The sequence below is a fragment of the Dasypus novemcinctus genome, chromosome X (assembly GCF_030445035.2).
Source record: "Dasypus novemcinctus isolate mDasNov1 chromosome X, mDasNov1.1.hap2, whole genome shotgun sequence".
In the NCBI taxonomy this organism is placed as follows: Eukaryota; Metazoa; Chordata; class Mammalia; order Cingulata; family Dasypodidae; genus Dasypus; species Dasypus novemcinctus.
Window position 1 is genome coordinate 6,917,278 of NC_080704.1, and position 23,147 is coordinate 6,940,424.

The following is a 23,147-nucleotide window of genomic DNA, read 5'->3' on the forward strand; positions in this document are numbered from 1 at the left end:
ATCTCTAGGTTCCATTCCTCATTTTCAGAGATCTGGTGAAACCTTTTACATTTAAGGAAGTGGAGGAAATCCAATTTCTTTTCCATCTAGACAAGATAGATTTTTATCTTTATCAACAGTCTTGTAAAAGTGTGGGGGAAATATATTATCATCTGTGAGTGGTTTCCTTAAAGGGGCAACGGGGGCTGCAGCAAAGAGAAAATAATTACTATTTTAATGTGAATTTCGCAATACTTTGAAAGAAGACATATTTATTTCTATAACTTGAACACACTAACCTCTGGAAACAAACTCAAGAAGTCGGCTAGCTCTTACACAAGAAAGCCTATATATATACATATACATATCTTTTCAAAATAACCATATGCAAATGATTGTTTCTACCTTTGCCATATCGAAACGGGATTGGCTCCTCCCTCGACAAGGTCATGCCTACCGAAAGGAAGAAGTAAAAGATATTCTGGGAGAAACCTTGATGGATGCTGTGCACAATGAGAAGCTTTTTAAGGTGTGTACATTTCGAGACTTTCATAGGTATTTCTGAATTATTCTACCACCTGCACATCTGGTAGTCTTCATTATTCGGACTTGTAAATACTTAAATGGAATAATAGAATCTTTCCTCCTTTGCCAAGTAACATTTCAGCAGTTACTTTAATATCAAAAACATTTTAAAGATTTGTTTCATCCTGGCAGAAAGTCTTTTCGACCCAGGGAGCTGTGAATTCGGCCTCGTGTTTTAGCTCGGAGACAAAGCCGTTTTATTTATTATTCCAGATTTTTGTGACCTGAATATTTTACTCTCATGGTTCATAAGCTGGGAACTAAATGAAAACGTCACCCAGATGCTTTATCCACTGTAAGGTGTTGGGAAAGCAGGCCACACTTATCCTCAATTTTAGACAGCAAGATAGATGAGAAATAAAACCCTGACATTTGGGAAAACCATGTTTTTCTTATTAACAGAAATATTCAGGGCATAGTCGTTGTCTCTCTTTTTTTTTAAAGATTATTTATTTATTTAATCCCTCCCCTCCCGTTGTCTGTTCTCTGTGTCTATTTGCTGCGTCTTTGTCCGCTTCTGTTGTCGTCAGCGGCACGGGAAGTGTGGGCGGCACCACTCCTGGGCAGGCTGCACTCTCTTTCGCCCTGGGCGGCTCTCTTTATGGGGCGCACTCCTTGTGCGTGGGGCTCCCCTATGCGGGGGACACCCCTGCGTGGCAGGGCACTCCTTGCGCGCATCAGCGCTGCGCATGGGCCAGCTCCACACGGGTCAAGGAGGCCCGGTGTTTGAACTGCAGACCTCCCATGTAGTAGGTGGACGCCCTAACCACTGGGCCAAGTCCGTTTCCCATAGTCGTTGTCTCTCGTCAGGATATCACAACTCGGAGAGGATGTGCTGGCAGTTCACCGCTGAGGAGGAACGGCCTTTCAGCATCCAGTCTGCAGCTCTCTTCAATGGTACCTCATTTTCCGAACTTCGAACTTCGCAAAACTTCCGGAGCCCGCTGCCACTGGAGGCAAACATGAATATTTTATTCTCCCTCAATAAAACAGTTAAACACATCCATTCTCTGCCTTCCAAGGGCTTATGGCCTAAGGCCACGGCTATACAATTTAAAATGAACAGGAGAAAGAAAAAAGTCGGGGGCTCAGGTTCTTTCATTTGGTCAATCCTGTGGCTCACGCTGGCTGTTTAAATTCCAGCCTCCTGCTGCTGTGCTGAAAGTTCTATTTCTTTGAATTGATGTCATTCATTTAATCAGCTCTTGGGCTCAGAAGGGACACCTGGACAAGTGTGGCTTCTTGGGTCAGAACCGCTGCGTGGTTCTCGCTGTCTTCTCCGCCCTCACCTGGGCAGGTAGCATGCCCCGTTCTTGGACGTCGCCGTCACCGGTTTCCTAAATCCCCGTTTTGCAGAGTCCATCTTCTCTTCTTCTCAAGCACATGGAATTAGCTTATCTGCATTGTCTCAGGAAAGCGTTACTAACCATGGAATTTTCATTTCCTCTAGGGGTAAAAAGAGTCTGTCAGGTAGAAAGAGGTGCGCAGGTGTACCTGTGCTGGACAGCCCCCTGCTGAAAGGGCACGTTTTCGTATTCAGGCTATGACAAACACCACACGATGGGCTGGCTTTGTGTGGTACTGAAGAGCACACACCCAAACTGGTTACCCCAGTGGGGCTAGAAATGGAGGGAGAACTTAGAAGAAGTGATTCCCAACTTGCATTTACACGTGGGTATTTTTTTCCCTTTTTTTTTTTTTTGTAATTAAAAACAAATATTTTACTACTGTTATTTTTGTTACAAAATTGATTCCTTTTGTATTGTGTCTGTTCTTTTAACTATAACTACTAGGAAACATTAATAAAAAGTGGGGAAAGAAGATGATTTGAGGAAGGAAATCAAAATGGTTGGTGAACACTTGAAAATCAAAGAAACACAAACCTAAGGTGATGAAATGAATCGTGTTTTAACGTACGAAATTTGTAAGCATAGTTATTCATAGGGTTCTCACAGGTTGTCAGGAGAGCAGGGTGCATTGAAGAAAGCAAAAATTGAAAAAGATGTCAACAGAAACGTAGACACATATAAAAATCATCAAGTTATATACACACTTGTGTATAAATGGAGTCAGAAACTCCATTTATACCAAGGAAATAAATGTGGATATAAAGAATAATTTAACTACCGGCTGTTTTAGCATTGACAACTACTTAAGTGCCCAATAATTGCAGATAGTTGGATGCAATGTGCAATAGTCATAAATGAAGCAATACAAGGCCAATAAACAAGCTATTCAAAATTATGCATTATATGGAAAGGTGTGAATAATATGTATAATCAAAAGGTTTCACAAAGTGGTATGTACCTAATGATCCCATTTTGTAGGCAAACATCCTCTGAGTGCTGCTTATACAATATAATGAAGCTTAAACACACAGACATCTGTGTAACTACAACATAGCTTACCAAGTGGGGCCTCAAGGGTACATTTGAAACCTTGTATATTCCTCCTTACTTACATCATTAATTATTATATAATAATATTAATTATTGGCTTGTCTCTTTTGTAGTTTTACCATATTTGTACATATCCTTAAACAATATATTGTGTAGTTCATCTGTCCTATTTTGAACTTTACACAAATGAGAACTTTCTATGTATTTGCTAGTGTTTTTATTTTCTCAGTTATGCTTTTTGAGACTCATCAGGGATGAGTATTTCAGGATTTGTAATAAATTACATTTTCATCAGTGGTGGGATATTGTCGATCTTTATTTTGTTCTTTTTGCTAGTGGATCTTTTCTAGATTTAAAAAATGAGCACGTGTTCATTTGATCCTTAGAAAAAGAAAAATTATTTTCAAAGTTGCATTGTACAGAGTGGGTCTGAAAGCCACAAACACGCCAAGTGGCATACTTGAGAATGAGGTATATCTGGAAACTAGTGTGAGTAGGTTGTTATTATCTTACCACTAAGGTGGACTCCAAAGGTATTAATCTAAGCGGTTGCCACTTAAAAGGGAATTTTTCATTTGAATTGAACATAAACCCCATCAAAACTATGAACCTTATCATTCTTAATTTGATAATGATTCAAGTTACATGAAGATGCTAAGTTGTGGGTGATTCTGTTTGTCTTCTAAGGAGATCGAGCTACGAATTTCTAGCCACAATATTCTCCATGGGGTTTTCAAGTGATGCTAGCTTTCACATGCAGCCTCATAAAAGGAAAAGTGGAAAGGAGAAAATTAAACATCTGCTCTCTTCCCCTGCCCCCCACTCCCCCAAAATTTTTGAGGACGAATGAAAAGAAATGAAGAAGTAGGTCCTGGATAGAGGAAAGCTGATTTCCAATTCTCCTGGCACACAAAAATCCTGTTTTTCTAACTACTCAGCAAAGAACTCATCTAAAATTATTCTTCGGTTCTGACAGCTATTTGCAGGTTTTAGAAAAGAGGAGGAAAGGCTGGCCTTTGTCAATCAGTGTTTGAATAAGGGTCATTGTGTTAAACTGACAATTTGCTCATCTAATAAAATTCCTCTTTCAGACGACGAGAGAGCTGAGATGTGGGTAGGCTGCACTTTTACCTCTACACCGAGGTCCCCCAAGTCCCAATTCTGGCTTCCTGTGCCCCTTTCCAAATCTGGTGAGAGTTCATACTCTAGAGCAAAGCTTCTCAAATGTCAACGTGCACTCAGCTGGGGTCATGTTCAAATTACCGGTTCAGATTCAGCAGGTCTGGGAAAGGGCCCGAGAGTCTGCATTTCCAACACGCTCCCAGGTGGAGCAGGTGCTGCTGGGCCCAGGTGATGCCGGAAGAGCAAGGCTCCAGACAGTGCTGGAGGAAAGAAGAGTGGGTTCTTACCTCGAAGAACTTTCCTGAATTTGCATGTCGTGTGTCAAACTCAGTGCCCTGTTTATGAATGCGTTATGTTTTCGCCCCACAGTGTGGACTGGGGTGCTTCCAACAGAAGGAAATGAGCCTGAAATGGAAAGAAAGGAAAGAGATGTTTCCAGGGCACTGGCATGTAACAGGTGTGGAAACAGAGGAAACTGCCCATGCTTACGGAAATTTATGCAGCAATTAGGAGGGCAAAAGATGATTTAAGAACAGTCACCACAGTCCAGTCTAGCAGTAAGCTAGGCTAATCCATCCTTGCACAGAAGTGAAAGTCGGTTGCTTCATGATGTAACAAGAATGTCCAAACCAGGAGCTCCTCACTCCAAGTATGCCCTCATGGACATCCCAGAAGAGAGACATCCCTTCATCTGAGTTGCCTGATGCAAATGGTATGCAGGAATATGTCTATTTCACCAGTGTAGCAGTTTGACGTTGTTTATGAATTCCAAAAATAGCTATTGGATTATGGTTGTAAACTGGTCTGTCTCGAGTTTCACTTAACTAAATGATGATTAGGGCTTTGATTGGGTCACATCAATAGGGCATTGAGTTTCCTTGGTGGGTGGGGGCTAACAGATAAAAGACATGGTAAAGGACAGAGTTGGAGTTTTGATGCTGGAGTTTTGAGCTGGAGCCTAGGAAGTGAGCACACAAAGGAGTAGAGAATCTCACCCCAGGGAGAGAGACAGAGCTGGTCACCTGATAGTCTTGCCTTGTGGAATGAGGCAAAGCCTAGAGAGCCTCATAGTCTACTGCTGACCTTGTGGAGAAAACAGAGGGAGCCCAGAAAGAAATGTGCCCCGGGAAGAGAGGGACCCAGGAAGCCTGAACCCTGGCAGATGTGGGCAGCCATCTTGCTCCAACACCTGGCAAAAGACTTTGCCCTGGTAACTGGAAGCTTCTACCTCAAATAAACACCCTTTATAAAAGCCAACAGGTTTCTGGTACTTTGCATCAGCACCTCTTTGGCTGACACATACAACCAGTTTCCTTTAAAAAAAAAAAGTCATTTGCACATAGTGTTTTGTGAATTTATTCTGCAGACTTTTAAAATATATCATAAATGAGGTGGAGGGTTTTGACTTCACTTACCTCAGAGCTTATAATTTTCCACATCTTGAAGAGCTTGTTTGCCTTTTGGGTTCCTTTTCTCTCCTATTCTCCTTCTTTACCCCCTTCCTGCTATGATAATCTGGATCTCACCCACAAATCAAGGGCATTAAACTCATATGCCCCACCAGACTCCATCCTCCATGAAACCAAAGAGCACGTGCTCAGGGCCATTCCTTTTAAGAATCTATTTAACGATGTGGCCTCATCTCTCCATCCCAAGCTTCTAATTGCTTATAGTAGTTTCCTTGCAGAGAACTCTATTGAACAAGATTTTTTTTTTTTATTGTATAGAGGATTTGCTTTCTGTTTCTCTTAGGAAACCAACCAAACTCCATGTGATAGTTGTCTACTGCTGCATAACAAGTTATCCCAAACCTTAGTTAACACATGATGCACATTTATTATCTCAAGGTTTCCATGGATCAGAACTCTGGGCATAGCTTAACTTGGTTCTTTGCTTCAGAATCTTTCATGAGGCTGCTAGGAAGGTGTCAGCCAGGGCTGGGGTCTCACCTCCACTGGGGAAGGGTCTGCTTCCAAGGTCGCTTACATAGCTGTTGGCAGGAGTCAGTGCTTTGAAAGCTGATGGTATTGGCCAGTGGATGAACTCCATTCCTTGCCATGGGGACTGCTCTACCACAGCAGCTAGCTTCAATAGCGAGAACTGGCTAGTAACCCAGAGATGCAGTTTTATAATCTCACCACATAGGTGACTTCCAGTCCTCTGGACATATTTTACTGGTTAGAAGTATAGCATTTGGTCTGGCTTATACTCAAGGGAGGGCATGAGTGCCAGGAGCTGGGGACCTCTGGAAGAGGAGCAGAACAATGGCACTGAGGTCCTTTTGAGATGACATGGAACCAGCGCTATGTGGCACCAATCAGATTCAAGAGTGAAGAGTCAACTGGTATCAGGATACACAGGGTTAGTGAAAGAATAACTGTGACATGGGAGTAAATTGCCCCACATTGAACCCAAGGATGATGATTCATGGTGCTCCAGGGGTTCTGAAATCCCTGGATTGGCTGGCACTTCTTTAGAAGATTTGTTAAGGGAGCCATTAGATCCTAAAGGTTTAGAATAAAGTCCCAGTGCCAGGAATAGATAAAAATGCTGAGAGATGCTGGCTTCTCTTAGTTTGGTCAAGGAGGAGAAAGGGTTTGAAGCACCAGTAACTTAGCATGAAGCATTTCAATTCCCTGAGGATGATGATCTATGTCAAAATTCAAACTCGAGTAATTAATTCCAGTCTTGGTGGGTGTTATATACAGGAGGTACTGAGGACATCATGCTAGAATATTTCTCTATAAAAGTTTTATTCAGAAGGCACCTCCTTCCCCACTGTATACGGTCATGGAAATGCCCATTATTAAGAAATTGGGATATCTGTGGGAGTATACTGATTAAACAATATCAAATTTATTTGTACAGCTCATCAGTGAATTAGGAAATCTTTATTTGATTCTTTTTTTCCCCCCTTATCTTGTACTTTCAAATTAGAGTTTTGGTTTTGGAATACTTTTCTATTTACAGAGATGTTGCAAAGAAAGTACAGAAAGTCCCTTCACCCAGTTTTCCTTATGGTCATATTTTACATAACCATGGCATGTTTGCTGATACCAACATTGGGATGTTACTATTAACTACACTGCAGACTGATTTGGATTTTTTCAAGATTTTCCACCAGTGAAATTTTTCTGTTACAGAATCCCATCCAGGATTCCACATTGCATTTAGTCTTCATGTCTTCTTATTGTCCTCTGTGTTATGAGACTTTCTTAGTCTTTCCTTGTGTTTCATGACCTTGGAAGTTGGATATTTTGGAGAACTGCTTCCATCTGGGTTTCTCTGAGGCTTTTCTCATGATTAGAGTAGGGTTACAAGATGTGGTAAAGAAGATCACACAGGCGAGTTACACTTCTCTTCACTCTGTTTCAACAGATGGGATTAGCACTGGTCAGCTGGTAAAGGCAGTGTCTGCCCAGTTTCTCCACTGTTAATTAGTCCATGTGTCGTTTTGACCATGGGATTTTTTTGTATTGCACTATTTTCATATACCAGAATTTAGATGTATTCCTTATTTTTATGGGGTTTCTTTTTTTTATGTTTTCAATTTATTTCTAATTTCATTTTTATTATTTTATTTCTTCCAGAAAAAAAGATTTCTTAAAAGTCATATTCCACATGGAAGTTTTGTGCTTAAACCTGGAGGATCTTCTTTGTTGGGATAATATTTTGAGCAACCCCTAGGTATAAGGATACATAAGAAATACTTTATACACATTTCAAAAGAACCCCCTAAGTTAAATGTTAAACTGTTTTTCAAAGGAGAAAGCCCTTTTGCCAAGGTTGTAGTAAAAGATACTATGCAATAACACAGGTAGGACAGACCCCAAGTCCTTGCCTGGAAGTTCAAGCTCATCCACAGTCTTCTCACACTTGATTCCTGGGGCTCTTCTACAGGGATCCATTCCCCAAATTGGACGGGTCTTCATCCTTACACATTAGTGCCTTGAATATTCCCTCCTGCAGCCCCCATCTCCAAGGGGACTCCCCACATATCCCTCATCCTCTGAGCCTGGTCTTGCTGAGTCCTGCACCCACAACTTCTTTCCCTCTCGCGGAATGTGCTGTTTCAGCCTCGCTGGCACTTGATGGTACTCTGTGCTCCCCTGCCTCAGGCTTGTTAAATGGAGCTGGCCAAGGCACTCATCATACCATAGAGGGGGCACACCTGTCAGCCTGATGGCAAGACCTGTGTCCAGAACCCACCCAGGAGAGCCTGCCAGCTTCCTGGCTTCCTGGCTGAACCATGAGCTGCATCCTCACACAACTTCAGCTTCTGACTCCAAATGTGGCTTTAATTCTTCCTCTGCCCCTCTTCCAACTTTTGGCTTTATGTCCATCCCTCTTTCAGACCTACGTCCTCTTGTTCAATTCTTACTTGAAGACTTAAGTTCTCATCTTCAGTTCTTCCTTGAAGACCTATGTTCTCTTGTCAGTTCCTATCTGAAGACCTACATCCTCTTCTTCAGTTCTTCCTTGAAAACCAACGTCCTCATCAGTTCTTACCTGAAGACCTACGTCCTCTTGTTCAGTTCTCACATGAAGACCTACATCCTCTTGTTCGGGTCTCACCTGAAGACCTACGTCCTCTTGTTCGGGTCTCACCTGAAGACCTACGTCTTCTTGTTCGGGTCTCACCTGAAGACCTACGTCCTCTTGTTCAGTTCTCACCTGAACACCTATGTCCTCTTGTTCAGTTCTCACCTGAAGACTTACGTCCTCTTGTTCAGGTCTCACCTGAACACCTACGTCCTCTTGTTCAGGTCTCACCTGAACACCTACGTCCTCTTGTTCAGGTCTCACCTGAACACCTACGTCCTCTTGTTCAGGTCTCACGTGAACACCTATGTCCTCTTGTTCAGTTCTCACCTGAAGACTTATGTCCTCTTGTTCAGGTCTCACCTGAACACCTACGTCCTCTTGTTCAGGTCTCACATGAACACCTACATCCTCTTGTTCAGATCTTACCTGAACACCTATGTCCTCTTGTTCAGGTCTCACCTGAAGACCTATGTCCTCTTGTTCAGGTCTCACCTAAAGACCTGCATTCTCTTTTTTATTCCTTACTTCTGCACATGCTGGTTTTTTTCTATGTTTTTTTAAAATTAAAGTTAACAGATCACAAGGAATGTTACATTAAAAACCATTTAAAAAAGACAAAAAACATAAGAGGTTCCCATATAACCGATTCTCCGCCCCCACCTCATCATTTTTGGAAACTGCATTTTTTTGAAGATATATACATCACACAAAGAATGTTACATTAAAAACCATAAGAGGTTCCCGTATAAATACCCCCCACCCCTCCACCCCACTCCTCCCACACCAACAACCTCCCCCATCATTGTGGCACACTCATCACACTCGGTGAACACATTTTGGGGCACTGCTGCACCACATGGATAATAGTTTACCCTGTAGCTCACATTCTCCCCCAGTACATTCAGTGGGTAATGCACATGCTTTTTTAACATCACTTGAATATGCGTGTTCAGCAGACACCAATCAGACACCAAACACGTTTATATTGACTTTTCCCTCATAGAAAACTTTTTAGTCTTATATTTTTCTGCTTTTTCCCTAGTTTCTACAGAAAGTGTTGCTTCGTACTTAGAATGGGAAAACATATTTTAATGAGCTATTTTATATGTTACTTAACCAGTTTTGCTCTCTGTGAGCATCAGAAACTGTCAGTTTAGAAAGTCTTTCTATAAAATAATATTTGGAGTATTGTGGGCTTTTATGCCTCCTGGATTTGTGTGACAATGATTAAAAGGGATGTTTTAAGAATAGTATAAACCCCACTCTTGAGAACTGTGGATGTTTTAAAGTATAATAAATAAACAACAGTTAAAAACATAAACACACATAGCTCATATATACATGAAAACACAATTAGATATAAAGGTAGATATTTCTCCAATTGTGAATGGGATGCTTATCTTATCAAACTACGTGAAAATGTGAATAAGTATCATCCTTTTGGTGGTAGGGGTCATCATTTCACCCCTAAATTTTCAAGACTGTGCATTATTATTAGCTTTTGAAATGTTGGCTCTTAACAATTGTACTTTGGTTATGATGTGAAGAGACACAAATAAAGCTTTCCTACGTTTGAAAAAAAAGGTAGATATGGAGCCTCTGAGTGAATTGGGTCACTCCAAACAGGAAGAACTCTTAGGCCAGTGTGATCATGAGAATACTTTCCTTTCTGTCTCAACTAAATTGATTTTCACCATTCAATACCCCTGTTTCCCAAGCATTGTCAATGGGGGCAATCTCATCCCCGAAGGGGAAAAATTATTTACTTGGGGATAAAGATATTACCGTTTTTACATGTAAAGCACAGATATACATGCAGTACATTAAAAGATATATATTAATACATAGGGCGGCGAACTTGGCCCAGTGGTTAGGGTGTCCATCTACCACATGGGAGGTCCGAGGTTCAAACCCCAGGCCTCCTTGACCCGTGTGGAGCTGGCCCATGCACAGTGCTGATGCACGCAAGGAGTGCCGTGCCATGCAGGGGTGTCCCCCGCATGGGGGAGCCCCACACGCAAGAAGTGCGCTCCATAAAGAGAGCTGCCCAGCGCAAAAGAAAGTGCAGCCTGCCCAGGAATGGCGCCACACACACAGAGAGCTGACGCAACAAAAAGAAACACAGATTTCCATGCCGCTGACAACAATAGAAGCGGACAAAGAGGACGCAGCAAATAGACACAGAGAATAGACAACTGGGGTTGGGGGGAAGGAGGGAGAAATAAATAAATCTTTTAAAAAAGTACATATACATATATAGTTTACCTATGGTATAAACATTTCTTATGGCATGCAATCAAGAAAAAACTGTCTTAAAGTAGCTCCTGAGAATGTGATAACGGGAAAAAAAGTTGAGAAATGCTGGTCTAAACGCTCTGGCCTGGTGTTGGTGCATGTTTGCAGAAAGTTCTTCGCCTCTGCCCCTGCACCTGCTCAATGCCCATTTTCAGGAATTTTTTTATAGATTTATTTCTAGGGAGAAAGGCACGGTGTGCAGCTATTGTGGGCAAAATGCCTGAGATTAATTGCTTATTGACCTGGGCTGTGTTTTCTCCCGGTGACTCTGTGGCCTAGTGCAGCTGGGCACAGCGCCATCTGTCTTGAACTTCTGCTCCTGATCAGCCCATGGAAATGGCAGAGCCTCTTCTCATTCATTTTATTTTGTGGTGGCTCCTCTGATTGACACAAATTCTCCCCTGTATCTTGGTGTTTCTGTAATCAGGAGTGGAAGAAATCACACAGACCAAGGAAAGATCAAACCAGAATTGGGGGGAAGTGGATGTGGCTCAAGTGATAGGGCCTCTGCCTACCATATGGGAGGACCCAGGTTTGATCCCTCAGCCCTCCTGCTAAAAAAGAAAAAAGAGAAAGCAAGAGAAAGCATGCCTGCGCGGCGAGCCAGTGCCCGTGTGGCAAGCTGAGTGCCTGCGCGTTGAGCCAGGGCCAGCACAAGTGAGTCATGCAGCAATGTGATGACACAACAAAAGAGAGAAGGGGAGAGTCAAGGTGAAGTGCAGCAGAGATCAGGAACTGAGGTGGCACAGGTGACAGGGAACCTCTCTCCACATAAGAGGTCCCCAGGATTGAATCCCAGCAAATCCTAGAGGAGAAAGGCAAGAAGACAAAAAGAGAAAATCACACATCCAGTGGACACAGACAGCAAAAAGAGCAGGGTGGGGGGAGGGGAGGAAAGAAGGAAAAAAGCAAAAATCAAACCAAAACAAAAAAACCCTCAGAATTTGGGGACGCGAATGTGGCTCAAGCAGCTGGGTGTCTGCCTACCACATGGGAGGTCTCAGGTTTGGTTCCTGGTGCCTCCTAAAGACAGGAAGACTGCAAAACAGCGAACTAACATGACAGGCTGGAGTGGTGAGCTGATGCAACAAGATGATGATGCAACAAAGAGACACAGCAAGGAAACACGAGAGACACAACAAGCGTCTTCACCACTGGTTAAAATCACACCTCCAAAGCGTGGGGGAGGGAAGCGGACTTGGCCCAGTGGTTGGGGCGTCCATCTACCACATGGGAGATCCGCGGTTCAAACCCCGGGCCTCCTTGACCCGTGTGGAGCTGGCCCATGCGCAGTGCTGATACCCACAAGGAGTGCCCTGCCACGCAGGGGTGTCCCCGCGTAGGGGAGCCCCACGCGCAAGGAGTGCACCCCGTAAGGAGAGCCGCCCAGCGCGAAGGAAAGTGCAGCCTGCCCAGGAATGGCGCCGCACACACGGAGAACTGACACAGCAAGATGATGCAACCAAAAGAAACACAGATTCCCGTGCCGCTGACAACAACAGAAGCTGACAACGAAGAACACGCAGCAAATAGATACAGAGAACAGACAACCGGGGTGGGCAGGGAGGAAGGGGAGAGAAATAAATAAATAAATAAATGTTAAAAAAAAAAAAAAAAGAATTCCAGCACAGGTCTTCCTGTGCTAGAATCCAGAGGTCAGCAGATGGCATCCCTTCTGGAGGCCCTCAGGGAGCACCCGTCCCCCTGCCTCTTCCGGTTTCTGGAGGTCACCTGCTTGTTCTTGGCTTGCTGCTCCATTCTCCATCCTTAAAGTCTGCCACTGTATCACTCAACCTCTGCTTCCATTGTCTCATCTCCTTCTCTGACTCTACTTCTTCCCACTTTCGTTTTCTAAGGACTGACTCTGGTGATTACATCAGGGCCACCTAGATAGTCTAGGGTAATCTCTCCAGCTTGAGGTCCTCAACTTATGCATACCTGAAAAGTCCCCTTTGCCAGCTAAAGGAATGTATTTGTAGGTTCCAGAGAGGTGGGCATGGACATCCTTGGAGGTTGTTATGGTTGCTTACTACCTAGTATGTGGTTCTGGAAAGAAAGCCCTTAAGCAGAAAGATGCAGATACAAGTCGTTGGAGCACTGGAAGCCAAGTTGGAGCACACCATGGGGGTCCAGAATGCAGAAGGACCCCAAACTTGTGCTGCAGCTCCTTTGCCTACTTACTTGTGGGGTGGGGGTGAGTGTCAAAGCTTGAAGGTAGTGTCCATGGTGGATACGTTTAAGGATAAACTAGACAATGGCCTGATTAAAGAAGGTGACTGTCAAGGAGGTGAGAATCAGGAGAGTTGAATCAGGAGAGCCTGATTCATACCTGAAGATCCAAACTATGGAGGTTCTGGATTTCGTTTAATCAAGGAGATGGGTTTTCCTTACTACAGAAAGTAAGACAAGTATTGAATGAATGAATTCAAGATTGGCAGAGAGGAAGATGGGCAAAGGCAAAGGAAAAAAGGGAGGGAGGAAAGTGTAAAAGACAGGGAAACAGACTTGGCCCAGTGGTTAGGGCATCCGTCTACCACATGGGAGGTCCACGGTTCAAACCCCGGGCCTCCTTGACCCGTGTGGAGCTGGCCCATGCACAGTGCTGATGCGCGCAAGGAGTGCTGCCACGCAGGGGTGTCCCCCGCATAGGGGAGCCCCATGCGCAAGGAGTGCGCCCGTAAGGAGAGCCGCCCAGCGTGAAAGAAAGTGCAGCCTGCCCCGGAATCGCGCCGCCCACACTTCCCGTGTCGCTGACGACAACAGAAACGGACAAAGAAACAAGACGCAGCAAATAGACACAGAGAACAGACAACCGGGGGAGGGGGTGGGGAATTAAATAAATTAATTAATTTAAAAAAAAAAAAAAGAAAGTGTAAAAGACATAGGAATTGGTGTGGTTCTAATATCCCCTCACCCCAGTCAGCCCCTTGCACCCAGCGAGCTTGGCTCAGGAATGGCTTGGTGGGTGTGAATCATGCAAGGCCATGGGTGTGAAGAAATGTTGTGGCCCCCACGCTCCTGTATAAAGTTTGTCAATGACTCCTCAGGCAGGTGCCTCCTGAATGCTCCTTCCCCGGGAAGTGGAGGGCAGGGCAGCATGCTATTACTCTTTATGATCCTGAGAGCTCCCCCCCTCACACTCACTTCAGGAATTCTTAGAGTTTTATCATCGTTAGCTTCTGTCCACAAATAGTAATGAATTCCGACTTTACACTTATCTTGGCTTTCTCCCTTATGGCCTGCAGCTTCCTGGGGTCAACAGGGTTTGGGACACCTAAAGCCTCCTGGGGAAATCACTGAAGAAATTGCCCTTAAACAAGATCAGGATGTTGGGTGAATGGTGAGCTGATGGCTAGCATGTTTCAGAGAGAGGTGGATCTCATCAAGGTTGACCCAAATCATTTGATGTTCTCCCGACTGTAGAGCATGCCGTGGTACAAAGGAGATGCAAGACAAACGTTGCATTGATGAAAGAGCTTGATACAAAGCCACAGAAGGGAGGCAAAACACAACCCACTCAACAATCTCCTAAGAAGCGGCAGGCATGCGGTGGGGCAGGAGGACAGGGGTGGGTGGAGAAGGCCATGCAGGCCATGCTTGTGAGATGAGTGTTGTCCAGTCAATGGCAGGAAGCTTGGGCTGGGGGTGGGCTATGTGCAGGGGAGTGACGCGGACAGTGCTGGCACATGGTGAAGAGGACTGGCTGCTTGGGGGACAGGGCACTGAACAGGCAAACCCACAGGCAGGGGGCAAAGGAGAACCTGGTTTCTGGTGGAATTACCGCACAGTTGATCGAGGTAATTGTCCTTTGCTCCTGATTGTTTGCCGTGAAGTCATAAGTCATCTTCTGCTCTCTGTTAGTTTCCTATGACTCCCGTCACAAATGATCACAAGCTCGATGGCTTTAAACAAAGTGACATTTTTATCTGATGGTTCCAGGGGTCAGAATGCCTAACATGGAGGTGTTGACTTGCCTGTATCTCTGGAAGCTCCAGGGGAGAATATGTTCCCATGTTTTCTCCAGCTTCCAGGGGCTGCCCACTTTCCTTGGCCGGTGGCTTCGTCCTCCAGCTTCAAACCCAGCAGGTGGCATCTGTCTCTGTCTCTGCCTGTCTCTCTCTCCATCATCCCATCTCCTTCTCTGAGTCTAGCTCTTGGCCTCCATCATCCCATCTCCTTCTCTGAGTCTAGCTCTTGCCTCCATCATCCCATCTCCTTCTCTGAGTCTAGCTCTTGCCTCCATCATCCCATCTCCTTCTCTGAGTCTAGCTCTTGCCTCCATCATCCCATCTCCTTCTCTGAGTCTAGCTCTTGCCTCCATCATCCCATCTCCTTCTCTGAGTCTAGCTCTTGCCTCCATCATCCCATCTCCTTCTCTGAGTCTAGCTCTTGCCTCCCTAGCATAAGGAGCCTTGAGATTCCATTGGCTAAGCCTGGACACTCCCTATTCTCAGTCTAGTCAAATCTTCACAGTCCCTCTGCCATGTAAGGTAGCACATTCACAGGTTCTGGGGGTTAAGATGTGGACGTTTTTAGGGGCCATGGTTCAGCAACTACATGTCCCCGAGACTCACTGCCTTGAACCCTGGCATGATACTTTAAAATAAAAGTATTTAACTCTTATCTGTCCATCTGTGTCTCACCCTTTCATGCAAAACAAAAACTTCATTCCTAGATGTGGGGTACAACTCTGGTCCCTGCCGTTCTGATTCTTGGTCTTTTCTACGTGACCTATACTTGTGATGTTATCTTTTGTGTGTGTGTGTGATGTTATCTTTTTTGTCCCGTTGGATGGGAAATTTCATGATATGCCTAGGTATGGGTCAATTTTCAACCAATACTTGGTGGGGCTTTTCAATGTGGAAACTCATGTGTTTCAGGTATAGGATGTTTTATTAAATTATCTTATTTGCTTCTTGCTGGTTTCCACTAACATAGACATCCCCATTCTTCTGCTGCTCTCCCATTACCAACCATGGGTTCTGGCCTTGCAAAAATTTGTTTACACCCTCTGTTTTTTGAAATCCTATTTCCTCTACCTGACTGCCACCTAGAAAACTCCTATTTATCCTTCAAGACCCAGTGCAAGCAGAAACTACTCTGTGATGCCTTCTCTCATGCATTCTTCCTAAGTCTGAACCAAGCACTCCTTATTTCATCACTACCATTCTTTGAACTTACATCAGCCATGGCCCTCACCACACTGAAGGGTAATTATCCATGTGTCCACGTCCTCGTTAAGCATGGAAACTACTAAAGCGTCCTCTATTCATCTCTAGATTTATAGGAAACTGGCACAGACTTGAGCACAAGGAAGGTGCTAAGTAATTATTTCATGAATCCATGACCGACCAGGTAAGAGACCAAGAAGTTCAAGGAATGGTAGCGGTGAAATAAGGAGACAAAGATGAGTCATAAACCACCTGGGAAGCAGACTTGGCCCAGTGGTTAGGGCGTCTGTCTACCACATGGGAGGTCAGCGGTTCAAACCCCGGGCCTCCTTGACCTGTGTGGAGCTGGCCCACGCACAGTGCTGATGCATGCAAGGAGTGCCATGCCATGCAGGGGTGTCCCTGCACAGGGGAGCCCCCCGCGCAAGGAGTGCGCCCTGTAAGGAGAGTTGCCCAGTGCGAAAGAAAGTGCAGCCTGCCCAGGAATGGCACCGCACACACAGAGAGCTGACACAACAAGATGACAGAAAAGAAACACAGATTCCTGTGCTACTGACAACAACAGAAGCAGACAAAGAAGAAGACACAGCAAATAGACACAGAGAACAGACAACCGGGGTGGGGGGGAAGGGGAGAGAAATAAATAAATAAATAAATAAATCTTTAAAAATAAATAAATAAATAAACACACCTAACATGTATTGCGCGTTTGTAAGGAGCCAAGGTCTACCCTATTCAGCTTCTTAATCCTCATTGGCATAGTAGCCCACTATGGTTTATCAGTCCCATCTTATGGGGATGTGTCATGAAGAAAATGACACATGGAGACCTTAAGTCAAACACCCAGATTTACTGAGCTATGAAGTGGGAGACCGAGAATGGAAGCCCGGGTTCTGACTGCACTGTGCACCCTTCCATGGGCACTCTGCAGCTATCCCTGCAGGCAGTGCAGCACCTGGGGGATGATCTTTGTGCTAAGAGAGGACAGGCACACCCGCCACTACCCATCCCAGCCCGAGGAACCACTGCCGCAGACTGGAGCCTGCATCCAAGGAGCCTATGAGTCAATACGTGTGTAAAAACGTACTCTCTAAATCCATTGCAAAGAGGGGAAATCAATGAAGGATTCCTAGAGAAAGAACAAGTAGTGACTACCAGTATAATTTTGCATGAATTGAAAACCAGTAACATTTTCCATGCTGCCAGGCTCACAGAGTCCTTCCCCCACTTTTTTTTTTTATTTCTCTCCCCTTCCCCCTTACCCTGCCCCAGTTGTCTGTTCTGTGTGTCCATTTGCTGCGTGTTCTTCTTTGTCCACTTCAGTTGTTGTCAGCGGCACAGGAATCTGTGTCTCTTTTTGTTACGTCATCTTGTTGTGTCAGCTCTCTGTGTGTGAGGCACCATTCCTGGGCAGGCTGCACTTTCTTTCGCTCTGGGCGGCTCTCCTTACGGGGCGCACTCCTTGCGCGTGGGGCTCCCCTACGCAGGGACACCCCTGCATGGCATGGCACTCCTTGCGCGCATCAGCACTGCGCGTGGGCCAGCTCCACAGGGGTAAAGGAGGCCCAGGGTTTGAACCGTGGACCTCCCATGTGGTAGACGGACGCCCTAACCACTGGGCCAAGTCTGCTTCCCTCCAGGTGTGATTTTAACCAGTGGTAAAGACGCCCGGCACAACTGCATGATCACCGTTTCAAGTTTGCAGGGTCTGCCTCTGAGAGATTTAAAAAACAAGTCAAATAAAATAACACACACAATCTAATTAAGTTGCCTAATTCCATGAAATTTGTTTTATTGAAATCCCATCCCCTTGTGTTGGAGTCTCTAAGCATATTCACATGCAGTAAATTCCAGGAGCTCACAAGTGCAGGTATTAACCTCTCATATGTCTGTCTGGTTTTCAGTCAGCTCTTTCATGTAAAAGAGAAGACAATTCCATAAATTCCCTTGTTTGAATTAGATTCTATCATTTCTTGCAACATGAACTTGTTTTCCATATAATAATTACTTTGTAAAGTTCCTGTTTTGCTAAAAGTGTCCCTGAGCATATGTTTGAATAATTACCATCCTCACAATATGCAAACTTTTATGCCATGAAATTCAGTTAGTGGAGAAGGTCATTTAATTTTCCCTAATAGTCTAAACCTTGTATGGCAAATGATTGTTTTGACTTTTTCCCCAGTTTTTGAGTTCCATATAAAGCCAGTATTTAGAGTGTTTAAAGAGTAAATGGAAAAGACAAATGAGTTTTTTTGGAGAAAAAGAGCTGGGAGGTTATCAGAGGGGTCGCCCTTATGCACACCTCAGCAGAGTCCCAGAGACAGATAAAGTAGATACAACCTCAGGTATTGGTTCTTCTGAGGGCTATAGAGACCCACAGGTTCTATGGTCATGGCAGATGGAATTCAGTGCCATGTCAGTCGGCCCTACTTCAGAGTTTGCGTTTCTGTGTGATGGAGCTGGACTTAGATGTGACCTTTGTCCACAAGCCTCTCTTGTTACTTTTAGTGGAACTGTACTTGGTGCTGGGGTTTAATGTATACCCAGGGGACCTGAATTTCTGCACTGACCATGTGATAGCCAGGCCCTGAGCCTCAACAGACTTGCAGCTCTTACACTCTGGTTTATTGGACTTACCCTACTCATCTAACATGGAGGTGAAGAAGGTCAACCACCACACCAGGGAGCCAAGATTGCCTGCAACTGAAAGCAGGAGAATTGCATCCAGCATCCATGTGGAATCTAAGCCTCCTCTTGATATAGATGTGGAGTGGACACAACCATTCCAGGGTCCACGGGATGGAGGAATAGAGTATGGATTAGAGCGGACTTACTGATAGTGTATTCATGAACTATTGTGATTAGTAATCGAAGAAAATGTGACATTGGTGTGGAGAAAGTGGCCATGGTGGCTGCTGGGGACAGGGAGTGGGAGGAAGAGATGTGATGTGGGGGTGTTTTTGGGACTTGCAGTTGTCCTGGGTGGTGCTTCAGGGACAGTTACTGGACATTGTATGTCCTCCCATGGCCCACTGTGTGGACTGTGGGAGAGTGTGGGCTATGATGTGGACCATTGACCATGAGGTCCAGCAGTGCTCAGAGATGTATTCACCAAATGCAATGAATGTCTCATGATGATGGAGGAGGTTGTTATGGGGGGAGGAGTGGGTTGAGGGTGGTGGGGTATATAGGGACCTCATATTTTTTGAATGTAATATTAAAAAAAGAAAGAAAAAAAAAAGAGTACATGGCAATTTGTTGATCTCTTTCTATGTTGCCGAAAACCTACATTTCTAGCACCTTCTATGTGAGTAAATGTATAGCGTCACCTCTGACCAATAAGCAATGATTTCTCACATCTATCTTCATTGCTACAAGGCGCCTGTACACCAATGTACAATTTCAAAGCTTTTTACACCCACTGTTTAGTTTACCCTCCGCAGGACAGAAGATGCTGGTGCCGGAACCCACCTTGTAGATGAGGTTCTGAGGGGAAACGCTACTGACCAGAGCTAGTATCTCCAAATAGCTGAGCTGCTGTAGGAAGACAAAGATGCCCTGGCTCAGACCAGGTGACTCTCGTCAACCTGCAGTCTGCTGCAGGACAGTGGAAGATCTGCTCCGCCCTCCACAGATCCAGCTCGGCGTGATGCTGTCATCTTCACCTTGGCTAGGGCCCAAGGCAGAGGAAATCTTGGGTGGATTTCTAGGGGCCAGACCCTTCTGCTCAACTCACTCAGCCAAAGAGGAAGTTTTGATAATGGGCTGGCTGCCTGCAAAGAGAAGAGTGGCTCCCATCAAATGCAGTGGATGACCAAGGATATGCCCGGGATTCTAGCACGCCACTCCACTTTTGCCGGGCTAAGCAATGCTTGGGCAAGGTGTAGACAGAGAGTCATGTCCACCCAGTCAGAGCCCGATTTGTCGCTAGGTCCTCTTTTCTTTCGTCATCTGGCCTGGGCCCAGGATGCCCTTTCCCACCATGTATTGGTTTTTCCTGGACATTTCTGTGAAATGCTGAGTGTGTACCGTGGATTTCTGGCGAGCTTGGTGAACTACACCAGCCGTTGCTGCGAGACACTGTGGGGGTCTCTGAAGCCTGGACTCCGTCAAGGTGCAGCGAGGTGTGCTGCGAGGCAAGCTCCTGTCCCCGCCCCTGGACAGGGGCACTTCCTGCTTGAAGTTGGAGATGAGAAAGGGCTCTTCACGGCCTGGGGACAAAGAACACGTACCTCCTGAGTTCCTGCCACATGCATTCCCAGGGACATGGGTATGAAGTTGGATTTAATCTCTTCATGCCTACCATTTTGGGACTAGTCAAAATATGGAAAAGACGCTAAAGCCTTCACTTCTGGCCCCTGAAAACAGACTCTGTGCTTGTGGGAGGAACTGCCTCTTCATTGACGTTTTGCCAAGTTCTTCATTTTGCCCCGTTTTCCTACAAAAACACATTAGCATGCCTGTCCTGGTCCTGTTTCAAGACCGATGTTCTAGGAAGTACAATATGGGGCAGCATCTTTATTATGAGCAGCAGAAGGCTTTATTTACAGAGTGCTTTAGACAAAGTCTTCTGCAAAATCCAAATAGCAAGTCATTATTGTCAAATTGCTATAATATTCCTAGTCAAAAGCTCTTTCAATTGAAATGTCATAAGCATACATCTTATTTTCTGGGAAATGTATTAAAAACGACGTGAAAAATGCACATTCTATGGGCTTTCGGGAGAACTAAAGCTATTGAATAAAAAGGAAAACCAAGCAGTTATTAAAAGACCTGTTTCTCCACTTTGGGGAGGTTTGCGAACTCAGTTCAACAAACGGGTACTGAAATGCCTTTGTGTTTGTTACGAGGCACTGCTGCTAGCAGTCAGAGATGATGCAAAGTTGAATTATAGGTGGTCCCTTTTCTCAAGAGGTTTTTAACCTGGTTTTACAAATATGTGGTCAACAACTCCAAACTGCCTTGCCCAACAATAACACATTTTCAAACTCTTTCCCCCATGAATCCCCTCCAAATTCAGAACCTGAAAGAAGAAAGCTGTGACTTCTAAATGGGCCCACATCACAGTCCAAAGAATTAAAGCAAAATACCTTTTGTTCTCTGTGTGCTCCTTGCATGATTGTTAGGAAAGAGAACGCCAATGACAGTTTTTCCACAGAACAGTCACGCCCCAGTGCTCTCTTTGTTGATATAAGGCACTTTGAGGTCACTGAAGTACCATTCGGAAAATTACCTCTTGATGCATACGAGTATGGTAACGATCCCCTAAAGCATGGAATAAATGCTCTTCCATGAGAGCTAGCGATTCATCTCCTACTTGGTATTGTGTTAAAACAAAAAGCAGTTGGGAGTCAACAGAGAGATACTTAATGGGACCCTAGGATTTTTTAAACACAATTGAGGGGAGAAAGACCATTCATAAATCCTCATGTAGAGAAACAGTTCATCAAGAGGCAAAGGAAAGAAAAATCTCTTTTACGTACGAGCACACAATTATCATGCATATAACAATTTAAATAAGGGCAAATAATAGAAGATACTAGAACACTGGGGATAAGGCTTAGGACTGGAGAAACCTGGGTTCAAATCCCAGCTTTGCCACTCATTGAGTGTGTCCTTTTGGTTAATAAACTGAACTTTTTGAGCTCAGTCCTCTCATAGTGCAAAACTACCTACCAAAGATCATTGTAAGTATTAAAAACAATATGGAGGGAGCAGATGTGGTTCAAGTGTCGTATAATATTATAAGGTACCTAAGAGTGGTCTCCTGGGGGCCTTCTTGTTGTCCAAATGTAGCCTCTCTCTAAGTCAAACTCAGCATATAAACACATTACCTTCCCCTCAGTGTGGGTCATGACTTCCAGGGATGAGCCTCTCTGGCACCAGGGGATTACTACCAAGCACCAATTAGCAATGCAACTGGAAAAAGACCTTGACCAAAAGGGGAAAGGGGTAGAGACAAATGAGTTTATATGCCTAAGGGACTTCAAAGTGAGTCGGAAGGTCATCCCAGAGTTTACGCTTACATACTTCTCAGCAGGAGCTCATGGAGTGCCAAAGTAGATACTATCCCAAATAGCAGGGCTCCTGAGGGCTCTTGAGACATACAGACACTACAGTCAGGGAAGACAGCTCAGGAGTTTGGTGTCTTGCCAGTGGGCCCTACTTTGGAATTCATGGTCCCCAGAGTGACAGAGTCGGACTTAATTGTGGTTTCCCTATACATGGCTTTTCTGTCCTTCTATCTGAACCTATAATTAGTACTAGAATTGGTAGCTGTATGTTCCAAAGACTTAAATCTTTGGGCTGTTCATGAGCCAGCTGGGTCTGAATCTCAACAGAGTTGCAATACCTACTCTTCAGTTCATTGGTCTCACCCAGGACAACAAACAAGGAGGTGAGGATGGAGAACTACCATACCAAGGAACTGAGAAAGTATACAGCTGTGAGCAAGAAAGTCTCATCCATTGGCCCTATGAGATTGCAGCCCCCTCTCAATTAGATGTGGAGTGGACATCACCATCCCAGAATCCTCAGGATTGGAGAATGAACTATGGACTAAAGTAGACTTACTGATATTCTACTACAGACTTATTGTGATTCTAGCAATGGAAGACATTATATCATTTATGTGAGGCAGTGGCCACTGGAGCTTCTGAGGTCAGGGAGAGGGAAAAACAGGCATAATACTGGGGCATTTTTGGGATGTGGGAATTGTCTTGAATGATATTACAATGACAGATAAAAGCCATTATATATCTTGCCATAACCTACAGAATTGGGTGGGAGAGAGTGTAAATTACAATGTAAACTTTAATCCACAATTAGTGGCAATGCTCCAAAATGTGTTCATCAATTGCAGTTAATGTACCTTACTTATGAAGGATGTTGTCAATGTGGGAAAATGGGGGAGGTATGGGAAATCCCTTGTATTTTTTATGTAACATTTATGTAATCTAAGTATCTTCAAAAATTTTTTTAAAAATAGGAAACATTAAATTTGTGTAACCATGTATGGACATCAAATTGAAAATATTGTATCAAAAATGTG

The 23,147-nt window shown here is 44.5% G+C and overlaps 1 protein-coding gene across 1 annotated transcript in view; it reads right to left on the reverse strand.

Annotated features, from left to right (window-relative positions):
• The window catches only part of PUDP (pseudouridine 5'-phosphatase), a 216,281-nt gene that overhangs the window by 37,729 nt on the left and 155,405 nt on the right, over nt 1–23,147 (reverse strand). The window contains exon 4 of the transcript XR_011647862.1: nt 19,568–20,307. The gene's annotated coding sequence lies outside the window, so the exon portion shown is untranslated. The remainder of the gene's footprint in view (nt 1–19,567; nt 20,308–23,147) is intronic.